Source organism: Amblyomma maculatum, chromosome 2 (genome assembly GCF_055883805.1).
Source record: "Amblyomma maculatum isolate TAMU_Amacu chromosome 2, ASM5588380v1, whole genome shotgun sequence".
Lineage (NCBI taxonomy): Eukaryota > Metazoa > Arthropoda > Arachnida > Ixodida > Ixodidae > Amblyomma > Amblyomma maculatum.
Window position 1 is genome coordinate 51,851,546 of NC_139345.1, and position 18,443 is coordinate 51,869,988.

At 50.0% G+C, this 18,443-nt stretch overlaps 1 protein-coding gene across 6 annotated transcripts in view; it reads right to left on the reverse strand.

Annotated features, from left to right (window-relative positions):
* Positions 1–18,443, reverse strand: part of EndoA (SH3 domain containing GRB2 like, endophilin-A) — an 88,785-nt gene that overhangs the window by 45,533 nt on the left and 24,809 nt on the right. The gene's annotated exons all lie outside the window — the stretch shown is intronic.

Genomic DNA, 18,443 nt, shown 5'->3' on the forward strand with positions numbered 1-18,443 from the left:
AATCCACGGGTAGGAATTTTCGAAGATGCGGTGTTAAGACTAGTGACACGAGATAATAGAGGGGAAAAAAGCGGGGGAGGGGGGGGGGGAGGGGGTACTATGCGAGGTTTACATTTGTTTTTCGCCACTGTGCTCGCGCATGAATTGAAGCACTGACATTAACCGATAAATCAACTGCAAACTCTAATTGAAACCCAACGAAATTTACACGTGAGAGACAGGTAGTAACTGTATCTCGGTCGAGATAGCCAAGTCCGTGCCACTGACATACAAAGAGAGAGAGAGAGAGAGAGGGGGGGGGGGGGGGAAAGCAGTAAAGAAAAGCAAGTATACACCCACCATTGTTAGGAAAGAATAACAAAGAAGGGTCACGGAGGAGGAGGAAAAGGAGGAGGACACGCATTGAACTACAGCTATAAAACGCTCCCCAGACCCCAATGGCTTCCATGAAGAATTCACCCTCGTATATGGAACAGTATTCGCTTCCGCGAAGAAAAACCATCGTGTCAGGAAACCACCCACATCACCAACGGCACCCTCTTCGCCTCCCTCCCCCTTACTTCCTTCTTCCTCCGCCCTCCCCTCACCTCGATCCTTCCTTCCGTCAAAATTCAATGAAGCGCCAGAGTATGCATGTATACTGAATCTCCGGGCGCACGTCAAATAACCTCGGAGGACGCTGTCGCTAAATTACGTCGTCTCGGCATCTCAAACCTCAAAACGGTCTCGCGGTATATAAGCACACTCTGCGCGCCGCTAGGCCTCGCGTATATTTATTAGAATCTGAGGCGAGGCATCCTGTTATATATTTTTTCCTTCCTTTAAAGGGCAAACTTAGAATTTTTAATTTCAGGAGCTGCATGCGCGCCAGCACTGAAGAACTTTCCATATAAATAGCGCGCGGGGGCGGCCGCTGTTATTGGATCGCGCGCTAGCCAGCGCTACCTCGCTGGAGGATAAATATAAGGCCACCGAAGCTTGATTGGGATGGCCTCACAGAAGCCATCCAGGGAGCAGCGCGTACACATATACTGTCCATCAGGCACACGCGAAGGCCGGCCATTGCTTTGCGGTAGCCCTCGTTCCTTCCGCAGCCCACGTTATTTTTCGATGCCCAGACCCGGCTGTCCCAAGCCATTATTTTAGCCTGCGCGCATGCTTACGCTCGCGTAGTTAGCCTCATCGCCGAACAATAAGAGGGACTTGGTAATGTGCACGTGGGCACGGTAACGAGCGCAGTGTGCTTTTTGTTTTACGTATACGTTGATATTCCAACTCCGCCGAACAGACTGTTCGCCGACGAAAGCGTCGCACACTCCCACCTACAGTTAAAGAAAAATGAACAGAAGAGAAGATGACGGAAACAAAGGTAGGGAGCGTGACTAGTAACTGCAAATAGTTAACTGCAGCAACTACACACGCGCGCACCACTTCTACGCTTCCGAACAGTCCTGACGCGCGCACCACGCAAATTAACGTGTGGTATTTCCCATCGCACAGGCCTTCTCTCCGTTTTGATCAAGATCCAAACAGGAGAAGGGCGGCAAAAGTTACCCCCCCCCCTCCCCCTTCGTCGACATATACCACACATTTCTGGATGTTGGAGACAAAAACCGCCAAGATGCTGGATAACAGGTAAGTCCAACACCGCATACCAAAAACGAAGCAAATAGGCAAAGCAAAAGCTTGCGTCTATGGCAATACGCAGGTCGCTCAGCAGACCGCGAAGTTGCCAGTCAAACAAACGAAAAAACAAAAAAACAAAAAAAGAAAAAACAAGATGGATCCCATGCCATAACTGCCGCGGGAACCAGATGAAAAAAAAATACGGTAAAAGCGCACAGGCAAGACGCAAACGAATTGATGCCCCTCATAGAGAAGGGGTCCCCACAATGCCCACACGCTTCTCGGCGCGACGTCATAAAAGACGTTTAGCGCAGCGCGGCCGCACATAATCGGGTTTTTCTCGGGCGGGACCGAGAGCCCTCGGAGACCGACGTCGTCAATAGAGGAAGAGGGGAGGGGCGATTATTCGGTAATGCCATGGTATATGGAAGCGGAAGCAGCAACAAGCGACGCGGCAGGCGAAAATTGCGTGCTGTCAGCACTGTTCGGATATTGCAATTTGCTGCCCTCCTGATCGAAAAGAATCGAGGGGGGCGCCACAGGTCGCCACTGCAGCCCCGCACTCGCGATGTACAGAACGGCCACGAACCAAATTGGTATTTATACCCTCGTTTCGCCGCATACAGCTTCGCAAAAAACGACTTAGCTTTTGCTCAACTGACTCCTAGGTCACTATAGTGATGGTCTTTCGAGGATGGAACGGAGCTGAGGAGCGTCAGGATGCTTCAAGACGTAGGAAACGCGTCTCCCCACAACTCTCACAATTCTGCATACTAAGAGAATGACAAGCACCGCCTGATTGAGGAAAAAAAAAAGTAATAAAGGACCCCTATTCCCACTTTCTTCTTGTGCGCGCAGATGTGCCGTGCGAGCGTGCGTGCATTCTTCCAACTGCTTCGGTTATACCCACGTAATCGCGACGTCTCGACACTTCGCGAACACAAAGGGGAATAATCTGCAGAAACACCCGTGCAGTTTATAAGCACAAGGCAATCTGACTCGAAAAACTAATCGACGGCAGTCGCAGACAAGAAATAAACTTGGCGATTGTCGACAATAAAAAGAGGCGACAACTTTCGTGGAAAAAAAAAAAAAAGAAAAGACGTCGATAACTTGTCCTAAAGTGATTTTACGCTCTTTCTTTCTCTAGAACAGCTAAGACTGGTGGGGAGTTGGCAGTGGAAACAGATGCTCGGATCAATGAGTGCAAGCTAGTGAGTTCGATTCCCACTGGTTTCTCTTTTTCAATCGTTCCTTCTTTACATGATTGTGGAGTGTTTGCAGTTTTATTTTTAGGAATTCTATTCGCGCATATGGTTCGCTAAATATAACCAGTATTTCAGTATTCCCGATCTCAACTTTTCTTGCGTGACTGGGTTGCGGACTCGTGCCAAATGCTCAAACGTCGCCGTTCAATGCCGCGTCCTTTCTACCAAGAACTTCCGCGTCTTGAAGCTTCGCTGCGCACTGGCTTCGCAACCAGAATTGCGCACCGCAACCTACACACCCCAAACAGAAAAATAAAACAGCAGGGCAAGAACGCACACACTTGAGCACTACCGATACCCAAGGCACAAACATGCAAAAATTACGCTCGGAGAAGACATAATGCATTTTTATCCCTTCCTGCTCACCACCCCCCCCCCTCCGCACTTCTCCTTTCTTTCTTTCTCTTTTTTCTTTCTTTCTTTCTTTTTTTTTTTTTGCTTTTGGCTCCCTTTGGTTACACACTTGGTATCTACTTCTTAGTTTGGCAGCCGTAACGAGCGCATTTTTTAACCAAGGGCAAAAAAGAAAAAAATGCTTTCAACAGCAAAAAGGGGGAACCGAGACTCTGGCACAACGGCAAATCGAAGTAACGGCAAAGAAAAGCCCTCGGAGACAGCACCGCGGGGGGACACACGACTGCTGAGGAAAAATGAAAGGAAAAAAAAAATTGTGTGTGTGTGTGTGTGGGGGGGGGGGGGGGGGTGTTGAGAGAGATAGAGAGAGAGAGAGGCACAAAATAAGAACGACGCGCGGATGACAGAAGAAGGGAAGGAAAGAGAAAACATCAACTTGCACAAGAAACAAGCAAACAATTGAAAGAAAGAATTTCGCTCCCGCGTGCCCGGATGTCAGGGCCAGCGGTAGAAACTGGGTCACCCCAGTGATGGCAGCGGCTGGCAGCGCAACGCGGCGTCGGCGGTGTCGGCGACGCCGACCGATCGATGCGCCGGAAGTGACGTCACGGCACGTACTGACGGTGGAGCACCGGCACAAAGCTGCTGCCGAGCCCCCTTTTCCCTCCACTCCCCCCACCCACGCATTTCTCCCCGTCCCGCTTCCCTCTAATCGTCCACCCAAGCGTGTACTACCGGCGACCTGCATCATATCAGTGACCCAGTGCCCTGCAAAGGCGGGCCCCGGGCCGAAGCTCGCACTACATCAACGCCATCGCCATAATCCACACAATGATCAACATCAAAACGATATAATCGAGATAGGGCCACATATATACGCTGAATGAAACAAAACTGCCGGACTAACTCGCACGAGAGACGGGGTGTATGAAATCGAGCCCTCTTCCTGAATAGCGCTTGGCAGAATACTGCAAAATTAAGGAATGCGGCATAATCGAATTTGAAAGTTTTCAGTGCAGTGAGAACTTGCGCGCACTCCACTGCTAACCTTATTCGGTCAGCCCAGCAGTCAGCAACCGCATAACATAGTGTGCCGAAGTAGGGACTACGGGTTACGCTTGGCGGGAGGTGGATTACGTACACTTGCAATCAAAAGTTTAGCGAACGCAATATATGCAAAAAAAAAAAAAATGAAGCGCCTATACGCACAGCCTGAAATACACGCATGCACCTTAAGCTCGGAGTGTTCGAATTAAAAAAAAAAATGCTTCATAAAATCTCAAGCAATGTGCGCAAGATGCAATGAAATAAAAATTTTCGGCCACGTTCCGCTAACTTCTGACGACGAGTGGACATAAAAGGGGTGCTGCAAAAATAACGGATAAATTGATTTAAAATGCCGAGATCGACTGCGCAGGCTCGCGGCCGGAGCGGTTCGCCATGATTCAATGTGATGCAAGAGAGCTGCGACGGCTTCACTGAAAGCGGTACGCCATGAGCGATCGAGTTTCCGGGAATGAGAGAGCCTGAACAGATTTGTATAGGGTTCCATTCAATCTAAATCAGATATCTCGCCGGTAAACCCTCCAAACCACAGACTCGACGTCATTGCGCAAGGTCTAATTACAATCCCGCGAAACGTCACAGAAGCTCAACGGACGAAAACGTCCTATCGTTCGTCCCAAGCCACTTAGCTAACTGGCAGTCCGAATCGTATACGACGACGCCATCGCGCTGGCGGAATTTCCACGGCAGGGAATCCCGAGAGAAGCGGGCGCCCCATCGCGGACGTTTGAGCGTTGGCTGCGCAACGCCAAAGCGGGCCGGCGGGGTTTTATATAAATCCGGAGCAAATTGCAGAGTGCGACTGCAAAGCTCAAAGTACGCATCACGCAACAGTTAATTACCAACGACTGTCGGACAGAGGTCTTTCAGACCTCTTCGCAGCATTTTTGTAAAGAGGGTGAATGGTGCGCCGCGGGAACATTTACCGGGGACGCTCGAGTGCTGGAAATAGCAACGCAGCTACTGAGCATGCGCCGAAGCGCGTGGTGGCCGAGTGGAACGTAATCCGTAGTCTAAAGGAAGCAATAATATCTACAGCTCAGCCGGAATCGGTAAGCACCACCAACGCGACTATGGAGCACTTTATAAGCACGCATCCCACATGACTCCCTCACTAATTCGCTCGTTCAGTTGTTGGCGGCCTCCACAAATCACAGTTTCTATCAATTATAAATACAATATCAATAGCATGCCGTCGCCCAATCGCTCATCCTCCCATACTTAACCGTTTTACCTCTATCTCACTCACTCTCTTTCTCCCACAAAGGCACGCACTCCTGCGCACTACTACTACTACTCCCGAGTACAGCGAGGCCGCGCGGCGAAGCTCGCTATACAACAGCGACGCGGCGCAAGTCCGCGAAGCACCGTTCGCGTCTCCCTCCTCTAGCCAAAGCGGCGGCAGACAGCGAAGCGAGCCTCTCTGGGCGGCGGCGCCGACGCGCGCTACGCGCAGTGCTGCCGTCTGGCCCCCATTGAAAGGCCGCTTGGCTGGAACGAATGAATCGACTGCCCGCCGCCACATCGGCCCTCCCTCCTCCGCGCATAAACTCTTTCTTTCTTCCCCCACCTCCCGCTCGCCACCTTATTTCTAGTCCTCTCTCTATATATAAAAAAATGATGGCGCGCCCGCAAGTCTCGTTGGAAAAGACAAACCGTAGCGACGACGAGACATTGTGAAAGAGAGGACAGGACGCACAAAAGGACGCTCTCAACGCATCGACAGATGAGTGCGGACTCAGACTGAGTGGGCACGAATACGCACGCCGCCAAGTGACGCGTAGGCGAACAATAGCAGCAGAACATCACCGATGCTGACAACCAAACGATTCGATAAATGCTAAACAAGACTTAGCTGGGTTAGGAGGTGAATGTCGGGTACAAGACTGCAATGGAACGGTGCCAGCATCTCGGGAAAAATGTAGTAGTAGTAGTGGTATCACCGAGACGCATCAATAAGGCTGCTTCCGGCCCAAAGAATCGGTGGCATACAAAAGGCGAAGAGAGGTCACGTTGCAATTATCCGCTTACTTGCGCGAAACAAATTTTAAGGAGTCTCAACTAATTTTGTCCAAAATTCCAAACGAAGTCGCGCCCAGGTCAGAAGCAGGCCTGGCAGAAACAGCAAACAGTGCGACAATGCGTGCACCTGTAGTTGGTCGAGCGCATCAGAGTCGAAGCACAGATGCTATAATTTACGATTAAACCACAGGCAGGTAAAACTTTCGCCTCAGGCAAGTCCCATTTCAAGCACTGCATCGCAATTACAGAAAGGTGGCTTCACCTCGGCCTCCTGTGCTCGCCGGGAAAGACAGCTTCGCAGGTCAGGCGAAAAGCACTTTTCTTTCCATGGCGTCAAGCTGGAACTTCAGTCGACTTACCCACCGCGGTGGGCCAGTAGCTATAACGATTGACTACTAAACCGGAGTGCCTGGATTCGAACCGACCCACGGCGCCCGCGTTTTTATGGAGGCAGAAAGCAAATGCATCTGTGTTCTGTGCGATGTCAGTGCACGTTAAATACTCTCAGGTGGTCGAAATAATTTCCAAGTCCTCCTCTACGATACCCATTTCTCTCTCTCTTCTTTCACTTCTACCTTCCTCTCTTTCTTTACGGCGCAGTTCAGGCGTACACTGAGAATTGTGATAAATACAGCTCCCTTTCTTTCGTGTAAAGCAATTTACAATTTATAAAGGTGGCCAAAGAGACAGACATCGCGCTTGCCCTCTCCAGCATCACCACCACCAACATTATAAGCGACATCAAACGCGCTAAAACTATGCCCGAGGCCGGTACTCTGCCCCTAGGAATCGGATCCTAACGTAAAGCCGAAATTTCCATTTCGTTAGCCTTATATGCCCCCCCACCTTACTCCCTTCTAACTGGCAACCCTCCAGTTTATAACATGGCCCGTGAATTAGCCTACCGAGCAATGACGAGAAAAAAATGCCGAGATTGCCCACAAGGATACCCTCAACAACTACCACGAAATAACGCAAGCGTGCCGACTGGAACGCCGCAGGTACTCTGCGGGAGACAAGAAGCTGTCCAAAGCCCACGAGCATCTCTGGCGTCGCTGCAGACAAACACATACCCACACCACACTCTGTATACGTTCGCATACATCTATCCCGATCGCTACATCAATGAATATAAGCTTTGCAAAGAACCAGCAAACCTGACCCCCATTCTACGGGCATATCCACAAATACATACCACACCCATTATTATCCATACCACGGAGTAGTGGGAGGCTCTATTAGCCCTGCCGTTGAAGCGGCGGTAGTGAACTGAGTCGCGAAGGCAGTCGGGCCTCCTGGCCATCTCCTTCACCCTCCTCACGGCATTTATGGATAAAAAAAAAAAAGTCATTATTATCAAAAGATGGCCTTTCAATGCGACCATATTATGCAAACGCCCTACTTAGAAAGCTAGGCAACAACAAAACCGTGCATCTGGCAATTTGTTTACGTTGCAATATCGAGGCGGCTGCAAATAATTTCAACGTACGCAAACAACGGACAGGTAGTGATAGCGAAGTCCGACCAAGCCTATAACAACGGCTTCCGTCATTTTGCTCAGCACAAATGCGGCAAGCAAAACTCACCGGGTTTGAGCACTGGGCGGCGATCAGGGGGAAAGATACAGCCGTTCTAGGTAAATGTGTATGGCGTTTCGTTTGTAGCTAGTTTCGTATTTGGTGGTCAAGAAGGTAAAACAGGGCTTATACTGTTCGAGACTACAGCTGCCATTCTAGATTACAGGAGTGTTGTGTTGCGTCTTTTTTCCTGTGCTTCGCCTGTCGCACTGTAGTTATTTAATAAGGTCACCACCTAGCCCAATGACTTGTTATATCATCGCTGCTTCGCAAAATTTAGTACTCGTTACGACTTTAAATGAATTCGCAAAACAGTCAGGTTAAAAAAAAAAAAAAGAAAACGTTTACAGTACAAAGAGTTTTAAACATGGCTCTCCACACAGTTAAACCAACCATTTGTTAAAATAGGAATCGACAAGTCTTTCAATAATGTAAATAGACCGCCGACACACCAACTCTTGGCAACAGATATAATTTTTTTTAAATGTTTTGGAGAAAAACGAACCCAAAGTGTTCAATGCAGCTGCACACTGTTGTACTCTTTGTTCACGCTCACTGAAAAACTGCTTCGACTGTACGGTGCTGCCGCAACAGATGGTGCGAGACGCAGCCCGATTTCATCCATCGTCTTCAAAGCATTGGAGTTTAAACGAGAGCGGAACTATCGCGTTGAACTCTTAATGGAGAAAGTTAAGCGTCCTACTTTTTTTTTATATATATTTTAGTCCGTAGTTCAAGCTTCCTTCTCCAACGGTAACAAGGTAGTCTTCGGCTTGCAGCCGTCGAAGTGCTAGAGCAGCAGCGATCTCCAGAAAGCAGGGGTCACAACACGACTTCGAGATCCCATGACAAAGCACAACACCCAATCCCTAAACATTTGTGACCGTATAACAACGTGTGCCACGCAGACGAATTTCCCCTTGAGTGGCGCTGGGGGAAATAAGTAGTTAACTCATGTCAGAAGGACGCTAGAAGTCTTGCAGGTTCGTAGGTGCTTGATCACATTACTCGAAGGTAAATCAGGGCAACGTTAGCTGTTAACTTGCAATTCATACAAAAAGTAACAAGCACGCAGGAGACTATTTACAAGCTATTGACTCGTAGAGTAACCTGGCGAAACAAGCTCTACGCCTCACCACTACTACTTCTGTAACTCAATGCGTCCCTGCCTTCAGTGGGGAAGCAATCGATATGGTAAGTTCACATTTAGCTCCGGCGAGCAAGAACGATCATTCTATTTATAATTTCAGAGGCTTCTTTCTCCTCCCATGGGCTCTTCAAACACCCTCAGTTCCCCACGGGTGTTGCATGTTCACAGACCACAAGCGCAGCCAATGCACTGTATATGCGCATAAATAGGTTCTCCGAGATAAACTTAACTGACCCTAAAAATGTCGTCCCCTGTAAGTCCTTCTAGATTGCTTCAATGAGGTACGTGCTAAAGAGACTCAGGCTATGGGATGCCGTAGTGGACAGTCTAATACCCTTGCCACACGAGCAGCCTTAACCGCAGTTAGACCTGACCGCAGCTACCGGACCTAATCGCAGTTACCGTAAACTGAACTGCGGCGCTGCTACACACGTCCAAATACAGCGAGGACGCCTCTGTGGCATCCACAGGCTAGTTAATACGCTTTTGGGAGGGCGTTTCGGAGCTAGCTGAGCTACTTGCATCGGACATGGGGGCCGCCATTTTGTCAGTTAGTGGGCCTGCACTGAGGCGGCCAACCTCAGTTTGCGGTAACCATGGTTAGCAAAATAACTAAGGTTAGGTTTATCGTGTGAATGTCCGTAACTGCTGTCAAGCTTAACCATGGTTATACTGCACGTGTGACAAGGGCCTAGTGCGTGTGAAACGTACGAGGGCCGATGTATATATGCACTCCCAGACAAAGCGCACATCTCGCGTAACTCGTGCCTATTAGCGGCCATTCGTCATGCTGAAACATATTTAGTGACAATGCTTAAGCCGTTTAATATATATATATATATATATATATATATTTTCTTTTCTGTTTCTAACAGTGGCACAGCAGGCTATGGACACAAGAGTTCGGCTCGGCGTGCAAGCTGACTCGTTATTTTCCGGTTTCACGGCATCATTCACTACACGTTGTTCCCCAACACCACCAAGCCGCCTAACCCCACAGTCATGCTGTTAATCATCCCATTATTCGGCCGTCAAACGAATAACGGTAAAAGCAGGTAAGACAAACGCACACAGAGCAGCAAAACGCCTACGCGCTATGAAAGCGTACTACGAGGGCCCGAAAAGACGAAGCCAATGACTAAACACGGCACTGGTCCTCGCCATCTGCACAATCGCCCTATACAAGGCCTCGCTCGGTCCCGAATAATTATGGGTGCGCATCCCGTCCCGAAAATCCGCCTATTTCTTTGCTCTATCTCTTTCAATTAAATTTCCCTCGCGATCCTGCAGCCATGCGGTGATGACGTGGTGAAGTAACTCAAGTAAAAAAGTTTTAATCGACGCCAACAGCTCACAGCGCGGTATGGTCTTTCAAAACACGTTGGCCTTCCTTCGTGCCGCTGCCTTGCTGTCCCACGGTCAGCACGCTGCTAGCTTTGACACCAAGGCCGGCTTGCACGATAAAGTCCGAGCTAAGTCCAGACTTAATTAAGACTGCTCGTGTTCCGAACGCCGAACGCTTTTGTTCGGGTCGTGTTCATCAGAGTGGCTTCCTTGAACGCCCTCAGCTACCACTTGGGGCATTTTTCCTCGTAACGCAATATTAAGCCGCAAAAAGCAATGGCACGGATTTTACACAGTGCAAGATTGACGGAATGTACCGTCTTTGCCAAAAGTAACCAGGCTGCTCCGAAGGCTGCCGGAGCAAGCGCGCGGCCGTGTGGCGGCGTTGCGCTCGCTGTGGCTTATCGGTGCTCGTCAGCTCCGAGGGTACAACAGCTAACGTAACTTCGCACCCTCACTCTCGCCCGTTGGATGATAAGAACTAGGCGCGTATGATGTGCGGGCTGCGGTTTCAGTGGGAAGCCTGGTTGCGCCCAGCGAGGGCGCTCAGTATTGCGACGGAGCTATCGCTCTTCTCGGCAACTGCGGAAAAGCAGGTGATAGTAGACACTATGAGCTCTAGATGTTCGTTTCTAAGACGAATATGTGCTATGTTTGCCAGACAGCGTTGCCCTGAAATAAGGGTTCCACGAACGAGAAAGTAATCATGTGCATTTAATAGCTAAGCGTGAGGAGGGTTTCATTATAATTCGTTACTTAAACGAAAACTTACCCACAAGCAAATGCGAGAATTTGTTAGAATCAATCATTGAACTTACTAATACACAGTCTCCTCAAAGGGCTAAAACAATTTTTCATGCCTAAAAGAGATATAAGACGGCTTGAGAGGTTTCAAAAGCTTTCCCATATCTTTGTACTGGAGTCACGGCCCGTAAAGTGGCAGTACGCAAGGCACCTCGGAGAAAGCATATTGAAATTTCGAGGTGCGTTATCATTCTTTAATGTGCAGGCGCATCAAACACGCAGGAAAGCGCAATCGTGCTGGTGCGTTTCAACTGCGGATTACAGAAAACAAGCACGCATAACTATATAGCGAGAAACGCGACTTATATCTGCTTCAGTGCAGTTGCCGAGAAGAGCAAATAGCCCCGTCGCTGTACTGAGCGCCCTCGCTGGACACAACCAGGCTTCCCACGCGTGAAACCGCAGCCCGCACATCATACGCGCCTAGTTTTTTATCATCCAACGGGCGAGAGTGAGGGTGCGAAGTTATGTCAGCTGTTGTACCCTCGGAGCTGACGAGCACCGATAAGCCACAGAGAGCGCAACGCCGCCACACGGCCGCTTGCTTGCTCCGGCAGCCTTCGGAGCAGCCTGGTTACTTTTGGCAAAGACGGTACATCTTACAGCGGGGACAGGGCCAGCGCATTCCTGTATATTCCTAATTTCTCTACCGAGGTACCTGGCGCTCCTGTGTCTTAACTAAGACGGCACTAGAGTCGCAGTCGTGCAAGCGATTTATTCAAGTCAGGACTGAAGCCCAGTCTTGACTCTAGTCTTAAGCGGCTTATCATTTAGACTCCAGTTAAGCCTGGACTTAGCTAAAACAATGCAAGCGGGCCTACACAACACGGCACTTCAGACTGCAACGCCATCAAAGAAATAATAGCCAGCTTCTAGTGTTCCTTTAAACAGCGAACAAGGGCGCAAGTTGTTAACCGGGTTGGTTATTACAACGAAGAACGACGTCGCATCGTCCATGCAGCGTCACCCTGCGGCGGATATTTTAGCGGTGCGGACGGAGTTGACAACGACACAGCGGAAGCTATTCCGAGTCTGTCTCCCCGGAGTCTGCAGCGTCGACGGGGAGGCAAAAGAGCCTCATAAGAACGACTTCCCGCTGCCCCATGCCACTCGCCCCCCACGCTTAATGACTTCCTGAATATCGTGACGTAAAACAGCTATATAGTCGGGTGATAAGAGCAGAGCCGAAGAAAAAGAAGACTGCAGACGGCGCGCCAAGTTGCTGCGCGTCGCTCATTTCGGGCTGTTCTGATGATTTGTCGTCGCTGCTTCAACTTGACAGTTCGGCATGCGCGCTCTATCCGATAACAACCGACCCCAGTCGAGGAAAAAGAACCGTTCTCCGCGCAGAGGTTTCACCTTATTTCGCGAGCCTTCGTTCGTCGCGAAATAAGCCCCTCATCATCCAGCAAGCAAGAAGCAAGGAAAACGATTTACATAAAATAAGATCAGTGCAAGTTTTCTTGCTCCGGGAGATGCACATGAGCCTTCAGTGACGTCGCACTGGAGAGATACCGATTAATTTAGACCACCTGGGGCCATTTATCGTGGAGTGACATCGCACAGCACACGGGCGTCTTTCCACTCGGCCTCCATCGAAACGTGACGGCCGCGACTGAGATTCGATCCCGCGACCTTGGGCTTCGCAGCCGACCGTCATATAGCTACTGCGACAAAAGCGCGGCGGGTCACGCGAGATGCGCGGAGAGACATGCGCCCACACATTCACGGACTGTTGCGTTCGTCCCAGCCTCTGCGGTTAGCCGTCACCTCAACGTGCCAACAAAAGCACGCACTCAATAAGCCATCCGAAAACCGGACGGACTCTGTCGTCAGAGACGCAGACCCGCGTACACGCACAAAGGAGCCGATGCGCGCGTGCCAACCGAAGAATGGCGGAAAAGCGCTGAGGGAGTAACCGACAACACCCAGCTAGAACGATCAACTCCAGCTTTCTTGGACATCGCCTCTAACTGCGAGGAAACTGTGGAATATTGTAATATCGCATCCTGGTGGAAATGGAGTCCTCCCGACGATGCGTGCCGAGCTCTGGCTTGCAATTTTTCTCTCGCGCTCTCTTCGAATATTAAAGCGAAGAATGTCGCACAAAACCAGCGGCTCGCAGAATACTACAGTGACCCCGAGAAAGGATCTAACTATATATTATTGACTGTTACGGCGCAGTCTTACGACACGCGGAAAAACTGAGTCCATAAACAATTTCCCGCTGATATAATGCGCTTGTCAAGGATTCCTGCGCACGATGTATCGGCTGACAGGAGAGACGCGTTTTAATAACGTCGGCTTCCCCTGTTTAACACGGCCAGTTTCGGCCAGCTGTCGTCCAACGTAAAGACACTTCCTCTGTCCAACCCGCCAGCGAGCTTAAACGACAGTCGACTGCGTTTATACGGACACGGATACGTGAAACCCATCACGCGCGGAGCTCAGAAATGCGGAGGTCGTATGAAATGAGCAAAACGATTGTTATACCCTTTCCAACCACTGCATGCTATGGTTAAAGTGTGTAATAAAGACAGCGTGCGGTGGGCTCCGGGTTAATATAGACCATTGGAGGTTCTCTGACATGCTGACTGCTGAACACGGGCGTATTTGCATTGTGCCTTCATCAAAGTGGTCCAATCCCACGGCCTTGGATCGAAAGCGGAACGTCAAAGCAGCTAAACCACCGCATTAAACTCTGAAACGTCCGTGCAGTGCGTCCTAATTGCGTCAGAGGCAAAATGCTCTGTTTACTCAAGAAATTAGTCAGACATCGAATACGTTTTCACTCCCTAAAACGGATTGACCGAACTATCCAGTGCTTTTGTGGTTTCTACGTGGGCACAGGCCACCAACCACCGCTGGTTCGAGCGTCGCGCGAGCCAAGGCCCTGATCAGCTGTCACCACGCGCACACCGAAACACCGCAGCGCGCACTCATACTCCGTAGGAAGGAGAGCGCACTCATCTGCAAGAACACGAGCCTTCATATTCACAAGGGAGACGTTTATTGAAACGCCATCCACCACCGATACACACAAACACTCAGTCACGGCTTCCCGGGAGCGTGCGAGGAGCAAGGCTCCGCTGCGCGCAAGAAGTGACGAGGAATAGGCGCCGCAAGCACGCAGTGGCGTGCTTTGATCTCTCTCTCTCTCTCTCTCGCGGTGACCAAAGGGTTTCCTTGAGAGCGAGTGGGCAACCACCGCAAGGTACACCTGTCGCGGATCGTTGGATCACGATCGACAGGCGCTACGTTCTCAGGTACGACCCGGAGCGGGCAATCTCGAGTACACACTGGTCCGCTCGAACAAAGGCCGGCGGACAAGAACAGTAGCGTACGCACCTTGCAATGTCTCGAAGAGGTCTCTATCTAGGCTCCGCTCGGATGGCCGCCCAATGAGAAAAAGCCATTGGGACGCCTGGGCGGAGATGTGGTCGAGCGACAGTGACAAGTCGTCCGGACTCCGGACACCTCTCCGCCGCAAGAGGCAGGAGAAAGGGAGAAAGGAGAACAACACGGAAGCGGGCGGCGGCCGCGCAAATGGCAGCAGCGGAAAGCCCGAATCCCACACCTTTTAATGTTTGGCGGCAAGTGCCGCCCATCGGTGAAGCAGACTGCCCAGTATTCTCCTCATTAACTTGAAACTAACTTCATATTTCACATCACTAAACTGAAATACCTGTGAAATATGTCCGTCCTATACGAACAGCAAAGTAGAGACACGCTTCGCTATAGCTCTTGGTCAATGTTTTTCCGACGCCATTTCGCGTGTTTGAAACGTCCTACCTGTCCAGGGCAGGAATCATCTGCGCTGAGAACACCGGACAGCGGGAAATGTCGCCGATTCGGCCGGTATACTATACTTGCTCTGACACCGTGGCGCGCGTGTTTGGGCTGCGGCCGCACTCCACGGGCAGATGAACAGATCGCAAAAACAAAAGAAATGCTACAATCTAGAGAGGCATTTCAGCAACCGCAAAAAAAAAATAAATAAATAAATAAAATAAAACAACGCAGTGCTGCAGCGGTAGCATACAAACTCAACTGTCACGCGTACACCGAAACTACCTGAGGGGAGGTTAATTGCACGCAGACTGAGCACGCATGAGAAAGAGAGAGAGACAGCGTATGAAGTTCAGTGTTGTCACTTTCCGTAATGCCCGAAAATAAAAACAATCACAGCGCATTACGAGACCGTTGATCACCCAGTCCACCTGCATAACTGGGACCGCCGATGGCAGTGGAATTGGACTGTTGTTACTAGCCGCTGCAGTGCGACAAAGCTCAACTGGCGTTCGAGTCAACTCAGCTCAAGTCAAGAATGTGCGAAGCCTGAGTTAGTAAGGAACCCCGCTAAAACAAACAAAATCCTTGCCGCATCATTTTTTTTTTTTTTTGCAACGAGGCAACTTGTCGAGGGACTGCCACAGCAGTAAGGGCTGCTGTGGCAAAAGACTCGCAAAAGAACACTTCAGTCGCACCCTGCCATCTTTTTTTTTTTTTCTTAGCATTTCATTAAACAAAGTGCACAGAGGCACGCAATCACAACGTCTACCACAGATTTGACGTCGAGTCCTTTGTGTTACTGCGCCGTAATTAAGTCTCCGGCACGTACTTCCAATAACGGATGCAACAGAAACATGGATCCAGAGAACGGCGGGAAGGGCATGCGCGGCTCGCTCTATTGATTGAGCACATTTACTCTTTCCACTCCGGCCGCATTGCGTGAGAGGATGCCCGCAGACTGGCTTCCATTCCCTGCGTGCCGACGCACAGGACGACTGCGCCGTCCCTCTCGCCCTCCCCTACAGCACGCGGTGCGCAAACAACGCCTCCCCTCCTCTCCCTCGTTCTCCTTCCACTCTGTCGGCGTCTACGGCGACAGGGGTCAGTCGATCGGTTGAGTGGGTGGGTGTGTGCGTGCCTAGGTACAGGAGAGGGCTGTATCTTTACAAGCAGCATCGCGCTACGATCAGGTCACGATTAAGTCGAACACGAACGCTAATCACGGGGTCCCGATAAAGAGATTCCTAAATAAAAAAAGGACAATAAGTAAGCAAAATAAATGCCGGTTCCCCCCTCCTTTGTCTCGTTCCACCTTGTCTAATGCCAAGCTGTTCGCCCACGGTGTGATTCAGGCGTTCGCTGACGGTGAGGCACTGCCTCTGTATTTTCACGACACGTTTGCCGTCTTTCTCCGCTCTACCACTCATCCCCAAAGGTAAATGAAGGCACAGCCATGTTGCTAACCAGCCAACGGTCAGGAGCACGCCGCTAGAGTGGTGCGAGATCAGCATGACCCCCCCCCCCCCCCCCCCCCTTGATTCCGGCAATGAGGCGTGTCTCTGGCACGCGCATGGCTGGCGTGTTTATTTTTATTTTATTCAAGTAATTCACATTGTGGAGGCTCACCCGCAGTGCAGAGCTCCAGCGTGCTAAGTCAATCGCGGGCGGGCCTCAAACAAACTCATACTGTGTGGAATGTACATTATTGTATTATACTCCTTTACCTTTTAACCTAAACTGTCCTTTCTAGTTCATTTTGATAGCAGATACCGGGGCAGGCAAAAATCTTTTTCTTCCTTTATTATTACTTTATTTTATTCAATAAAACCACTTACTACTCCGGGCCCCGAAGAAACCCATTCAGGCTACGGAGTGACATTCAATACAGAATAATAGTGACTCTCTGACACCCTGACGCCTGAAGCCAATCGTGTGAAGGCAGCCCGAGAGGAGATGAGAGAATGCGATGCAAGAGAGAAAGAGAGAGAGAGAAGAAAAACAGGTAACTTGCTCGTTTCTCTGCGGTTTCAGGGACGAACGATCACTTATTTGCTCCGGACATAGAGAGGGCGAGAGGCGGCGGCCCGAAACAGCCACGCAGTGATCGACAGGTCATACAGCGCAGTACTGCCGTGCGCAAAGCGGGCCCACACGTCGAAAGTGACGCAAGGATACAGCCGTCTCAAAGACGTTTTAAAGGGGGCATTTTTTTCTCTCTTTCAATGAACCGCCTGCGAATGCCATGCCGGTCGTTTCATATCATCCGCACACTTTCGATTCGGGCTCACTGAGCCATATGATCGAGAGCGCGGACCGAGGACAAGAAACTGGCAAGAAAACGGAATGTAAAAGGTTCCGTTGCCATTATGGCGCGGCACCTGCAGCCGAGTGTTTTCTATTAAAAGCGTTCGACTTTTTTTTTTTTTTTTAACGACTGCCGAACATCGGGGTGATGTCGACCTACTACGCGAAACTGAAGTACGCAGAAATCGAGCGAACCTCTTCAGCGCCTTTGTCAAAATCACTTCCAAGCTGTCTTTTGCTCGCAAAAATCTACGCCTTGGCTTACGGTGAACTTCGTATACGACGAAAAACGTTGGACTATCCGCCACTAGCCGGTTCATAGCAGGCTAACCGGAAATGTCGGTAAATGTATTTCGCACTCGTCGATAGGCGATGGGAATCGAACCCACGACCTCACTGTCGTTGCAGCGGTGGAACATCACAGGCGCGCAGCCAACGCATCAGGCCGCCTGCACAGCGACCGGCAGCGCTTGACACGAGCTCGTGCGATGTAAACCGGTATTCAAAGAGGAATTCTGCCCCGATTTTTAATGCCCTGAGAAAATTTCACACAACTATCTCGAGAAATTACAGACGTCACAGTCGAAATCTCTGTAAAGTCGTCCATGTAAACATGAACTTTGTCGCAGAAAACGAGGGATGCTTAGGATTTATAGAGCAAATTTCATAATCCCATGCATTTCACGGGTCTCATCGGCAAATGGTCGGCTACTGAAAACTTTCTTCCGACTGTACCGCTAAATACTTGGCTTCGCTTTGAAATAACATATGCACGGGCAGTACTTTTCGGGTAAGAGGAAATGGGGGGGGGGGGGGGGGGGAGCTGCACCAGAGCTCGTTAGCATTCCTAATGGCACGCGCAGCAGTGATATTAGGTGTTATGTCACATTTTGAGAACGTGTAGAAACGCCATACTGATCAAGCATGCAGCCGGCAATGCTCAGAATACAGCATCATGCAGACAAAAAAGAAAAACATTGTAAGAAAATAATCGAGATAACGACGAAGCACGTTATTCTATAAATTCTTTATCTTTCTGTTTCTCTGGAGAAATAAAACTTAGCTAGTAGGAAAAAAGCGTGCTTAAGAATATAGTCGTTGTGAATGGCACGCAGGCCGCGGTGGATAAGTGTTTAC